Source organism: Herpailurus yagouaroundi, unplaced genomic scaffold (assembly GCF_014898765.1).
Source record: "Herpailurus yagouaroundi ecotype Mexico unplaced genomic scaffold, PumYag 134205, whole genome shotgun sequence".
NCBI lineage: Eukaryota > Metazoa > Chordata > Mammalia > Carnivora > Felidae > Herpailurus > Herpailurus yagouaroundi.
In genome coordinates, this window is record NW_024422184.1 from 1 (window position 1) to 6,013 (window position 6,013).

Sequence of the window (6,013 nt, forward strand, 5' to 3'; positions counted from 1 at the left end):
CCATACGTTTGTGGGTCTAGTTCTGGGGTTTCTATTCTATTCCATTGGTCTATGTGTCTGTTTTTGTGCCATGTTGATTGGTTTATCTAAACTTCTGTTTAATGGTTTTATATCAGGGTTCTTGAGGGATATTGGTTAGTAATTTTTTTTTTTCTTGTAACATCATTGCTTGGTTTTGGTGTCAGGATAATGCTGGTCTCAGGAAATTAGTTTGGATATATTCCTTCTTCAATATCCTGCAAAACTTTATGTAAAGTTAAAATTATTTTAAATTTTTTTTAAGGTTTATTTTTGAGAGAGAGAGAGAGTGCACATGTAAGTGGGGGAGGGGAAGAAAGAGAGAGATACAGAATCTGAAGCAGGCTTCAGTCTCTGAGCTGTCAGCACAGGGCCTGATGCAGGACTCAGACCCATGAACTGTGAGATCATGACCTGAGCCAAAGTCGGACCCTTAAGTGACTAAGCCACCCAGGTGCCCCGAGTTAAAATTATTTTTAAAAATATTTGATAGACTTTGCTATTGAAGCCATCGGGGCCTGGACTTTTCAACTACAAATTAAATTTATTATATTCAGGATAGTCAGGGTGTCTGTATCTTCTTGAATGACCTTTGGTAGCTTGTTTCTTTTAAAGGGTCTGTCCATTTCATCTAAGTTTCCAAATGTTTTGCATAAAACTGACCATAATATGTCCTTATCATCCTTTTAATATCTTTACAATCTATAGTGATGTCACATCTGTCATTCCTAGTTGTTATGGCTGAATTGTATCCCTCCAAATTCTACGTTGAAGCCTTAACCCCAGCACCTCAGACTGTATTTGAAGACTGCATTTGGAGATAGGGTCTTCAAAGAGGTAGTTAAGTTAAAGTAAGGTTTTTAGGATGGGTCTTAATCCAATATGACTGGCATCCTTATAAGAAGAGGGGATTAGGACACATATATATACAGAGGGAATAACATGTGAAGACACAGGGAAAATACAGCCATCTGTAAGCTGAGGGGAGAAACCTCAGAAGAAATTGACCTTGCTAACACCTTGATCTTAGACTTCTACCTTCCAGAATTGTGAAAAAATAAAAATAAATTCCTATTGTTTAATTGCCACTGAATCTTTGACACTTTACTTTGCTCTCGCAGCCCTGAAACTAAACAGCAAAATAATATATTAGTATTGAGTATGTTTATGATTGAATTTTATTTCCTACTGTGGGTTATCAACTGTATCTCTGTTTTGTTACTTGCATGTCTGCTTTTGGTTTTGTAGACCATATCTTGACCATATCTATCTTTATATGATGTTTGCACTTCATATAGAGTATAAGAACCTTACGAAGGTGTACTGCCATTTCTCCCTTCTAAGATTTCTGTTTTTGTCATATATTTTAGTTCTACGTGTTAGAAACTGCACACTACATCATTATTTTTATTTAAATAGTGAACTAACATTTAGATAGATTTAATCAAGAAAAATATGACATATTTAATTCATATTTTTACCATTTCTAATGCTCTTTATTCCTTTTTTGTAGATCCCGATTTCTATCTGCAATCATTTTCCTTTAGTATCTATGCCTTCCTTTAACATTTCTTTATATGTAAGTCTACTGGCATTAAATTCTCTCAGCTTTCATATGTCTGAAATATATTTTTAAAGGTATTTCTCTGGTGGGGCACCTGGCTGACTCAGTTGGTGGAGTATGTGACTCTTGATCTTGGGGTCGTGAGTTCGAGCCCCATGTTGGGTGTAGAGATTACTTAAAAAATAAAATATTAAAAAAAAGATATTTCTCTGGTTCTAATGTTCTAGGTTGATAGGAGTTTTTTTTTCCTTTCAGTAGTTTAAAGCTACTTTACATGCTTTTTTTGTCAAGAAATCTGTTGTCCTGCTTTTCTTTATCCCTTTGTATGTAACATCTATTTTTTTTTCTTCTGGTTGTTTCCAAGTTACTCTTTTTTAAACTGGTTTTCAGCCATTTGATTATGATGTGCCATCATGTAGTCTCTTTTGTGCTTGAAGTTTCGTGAGCTTCTTAGCCTTATGGATTTATAGTTTCCTTTAAATTTAGAAAAATTTCGGCAATTATTTCTTCAAATACTTTTCTTTGAGTCTCTTTCCATCCTTCCTTTTGGGAACTCCACTTACAACATTAGGCTATTTGAAGTTGTCTCACAGTTCACAAATGCTCTGTTCATTTGCGGAGGCTTTTACTCTTTGAGTTTTATTTTGTATGGTTTCTCTTATTGTACCTTCAAGTTCACTGATCTTTTCTTTTACAGTGTCAAATTCCTACCAATCCATCCAGAGTATTCCTCGTTTCAGGCATTGTAGTTTTCGTCTGAACAAGTTTGATAAGGGTCTGTTTTATATCCTCCATGTTTCTACTTAACCTCTTCAATCTGTCCTCTCTCTTTTTGAACATATGGAGTACAGCTATAACTGTTTTAATGTTCTTGTCTGCTAATTCTACCATCTGTGTCTGTTTTTAGTTGGTTAGTTGTTTTTTTTTTTTTTCTCTTCATTATGGGAAGTATTTTTCTGCTTCTTTGTTTGCTTTGCAATTTCTGATTGGATGTCAGGCATTTTAAATTTTTGCCTAGTTGAATACTAGATATTTTTATATTCCTATCTAGATTATTGAGCTTTGTTCTGAGACACAGTTAAGTTACTTGGAAACAGTTTGATCCTTTCAGGGATAATCTTTCAAGATTTGTTAGGTAGGACTGGAATGGAATTTAATCTAGAACTATAATTCTGTATTGTTGATGCAAGTTGTTGCTGAGCACTCTCCTCTGCCCTGTCAATCATGAGGTTTTCCACTCTGGGTGCTGGAAATTAACATCACTCTTGCTCCTGTGTAAAATATGAATACTGTTCCTTCTGATCTTTTCTTGTGGTTCTTTTCCTGGTCTTAGAAGTTTCTCACTCACCTGAACTCATTAGTGCTCTGCTGAATACTTGATAGCGGCCCCCCCACCAGTCTCCAGAGTTTGCTCTCTTTGAAGCTGTCTCCTATCTGATAGTCTATCCTGTGAATTTTAGTCACTTTGGTCTCCCTAGACTCCCAGCTCCATTTCCATAACATAAGTAGTATTGTGGATTTTAGCAGGATCCCCTCCCCATGCAACAGCCTGGAAACTCTCAAAGGAGTAAGTGAGGCAATTGTAAGGGTAACCTTTGTTTGTTTGTTTGTTTGTTTGTTTGTTTGTTTTTTAACATTCTGAAGAGATCACTGTATTTCATTACTTGATATCCACTGTTTTGAAAATTGTTGTTTCATGTAATTTGTTTCTCTTGTTCCATCTTGGCTAGAAGCAGAAGGCTGCTTTCTTTCAATTCGCTTAATGCATTTGAAATCCATTTATATATTTACATGAATCAGCGGTTTATTCCTTATTATTGCTGAGTAGAATTTTATCATATTGATATACCAACTTACCCATTCACCAGCTGCAGGACATTTGGGTTGTTTACACTTTATAGCAATTATAAATGGAACCACTATATAAATTAATATTCCTATTTAGGTATAAATATTTGAAAATGAATTTTCATTTCATTCAGGTAATCATTTCATTCAGGTGGCATTTCTAAGTCATGTGGTAAGAATAAATTCAACTTAAACTGCTAAACTGGTTTTTAACGTCTATACCATTTAGCTTTCCCATTAATACTACATGAAAAGCTACAGAGGCTCCTCATCTTCCCTAGCCTTTAGTGTTGTCAGTGTTACTAGATTTGTGTTGTAGTGTCACACTGTGGTTTTAATTTTTATTTCTCTAGTGACTGGTCATGCTAATCATCTTTCATGATATTTGCCATCTGTATATCTTCCTTGCTATAGCGTATGTTCATATCTTTTTGCCGACAAATTTTTTATTTGGTTGGGTTTTTTTTCTAATTGTTTACCTTGGAGGGTTCCTTACATATGCTCAATACAATTCCGCATATTTGTGATTTGCAAATATTTTTTCCCAGTCTGTGACTTGTTTTTCAATTCTTTTGACAGTGCCCCTTAGAGAGCACACATTCATAATTGTAATGAAGTCCAATTCATCATTTTTTTTCTTTTATGTATCATCATTTTGGTGTTACAAGAAAATTTTGCTTAACCCAAGGTCATGAATATTTTCTCCTGTGGTTTCTCCTAAAATTTTATGGTTTGGGGCTTTATATCTACATCAGTGATCATTTTGAATCTATTTTTTGTGAATGGTATAAATACAATTTCATTTATATGGATATCCACTTTTTTCCAGTATTATTTTTTATCGTGTTAAAATGCACATAGCATAAAATATACCATCTTACCCATCTTTAAGTGTACAGTTCAATGATATTAAATACATTGACCTTACTGTGTAGCCACTACTAACATCTATCTTCATATCTCTTTTCGTCTCATAAAACCAACTCTATACCATTAAGCAATAATTCTCCCATTCTTCCTTAACCTTACCCAGCCCCTGGCAACCATCATTATACTCTGGCTTTATGATTTTGATTACTCTCCCAGAACTATTTTTGAAATGACCATCCTTTTCTCACTGTTTTTGCACCTATGTCAAAAATAGGTTTCTATATAGGTGTGGTCTATTTCTGTCTTCTCTATTCTGTCCATGGATCTATGTCTGTCCATTTCTCAATGCCACACTGACTTGATTACTGAGACTTTGTAGTAAGTCTTGAAATAGGCAAGTTGAATTCTCCAACCTCTTTTTCAAAATTGTTTTGGATACCTTGGACCCTTTTGTGAGTATATATGACTTTTAGTATCAACTTATCAATTGCTACCCAAAAATCCTTCCAGAATTTTTACTGGGAATGCATTGAATTTATAGATCAGTTTGGAGAGGATTGAGCCTTCTATGAACACAGCATATTCTCTCCTTAGGTCTTCCTTCATTGTGTCATCTGTAGTTTATAGCTTATAGATCTTGCACATATTTTATTAAAATAAAACCTAAGTGCTCCTTTTTTAATACTAGAAAGCTTAGCATTTATTCATTAAAGCACACAGGAAATCAACTCAATTCAAATAAAATGATATTGTACTAGGATTCCAGCTTACTCTTTGGCTATGTGTTTATGGGAATAGCAAGATCTGGATACAAAGCACAGACAGACACTGCCATCAGACACAGATGAAAGCTACACACATTATAGCAGCTGTTCCTAAATGTTAATTTTTAGGGGCTATTGCTAATTGTTTTTTATTTCAACTTCACATTATTCATTGATAATACATAGAAATACAATTGATTTTTGTATATCAACTATGTATGTACTTTACCCAACTTTGCTAAACTCATTTATTTTAGTTTATATTTGGGGGATCGTCTACATAAACAATTTGCATTCTTTCTATTTATTCTAATGTATTTTTTTCTTGCCTTCCTTTCCTGACAAGGACCTCCATGACATTGATGATTAGAAATACTGAAAGTGGGAATGCCAGGGTGGTTCATTCAGTTAGGCATCCAACTCTTGGTGTCAGCTCAAGTCATGATCTCATGATTCATGAGTTTGAGCCCCACATCTGGCTCTGTGCTGACAGTGTAGAGCCTGCTTGGGATTCTCTCTCACGCTCTCTCTGTCCCTCCCCTGTTTGCTCTCTATTTCTCTGTCTCCAAATAAATAAATAAACATTTCAAAACGTGAGTAAAAAAATAGTGAAAGTGAACAGTCTTGCCTTTTTCTTTATCTTAGAGGGAAAGCATTCAGTTTCTCGCTATTAAATTTAATGTTAGCCAGAAATTTTTATGTAGATGCTTTCCATCAGATCAAGAAAACTCTCTTTTCTTCCTAGATTGCTGGAAGTTTTTATTATGATTGATGTTGGATTTTTCTCTTTTTTTTCTGCATTTATTGGCTTGAATTTTATTGTCATTCTTCATTCTATTAATATAGTTGATTACATTGATTTTCCTTTTTTTTTTTTTTTATTTATATATGAAATTTATTGCCAAATTGGTTTCCATACAACACCCAGTGCTCATCCCAAAAGGTGCCC

General features: G+C 34.3%; 1 non-coding gene across 1 annotated transcript; it reads right to left on the minus strand.

Moving 5' to 3' along the window:
• Positions 1 to 5,032: 5,032 nt before the first annotated feature.
• On the minus strand, positions 5,033 to 5,167 carry LOC121026558 (small nucleolar RNA SNORA23). Its single transcript, XR_005788387.1, has one exon. It is a non-coding gene; the product is annotated as a small nucleolar RNA SNORA23 (small nucleolar RNA).
• Between the last annotated feature and the right edge of the window lie 846 nt (positions 5,168 to 6,013).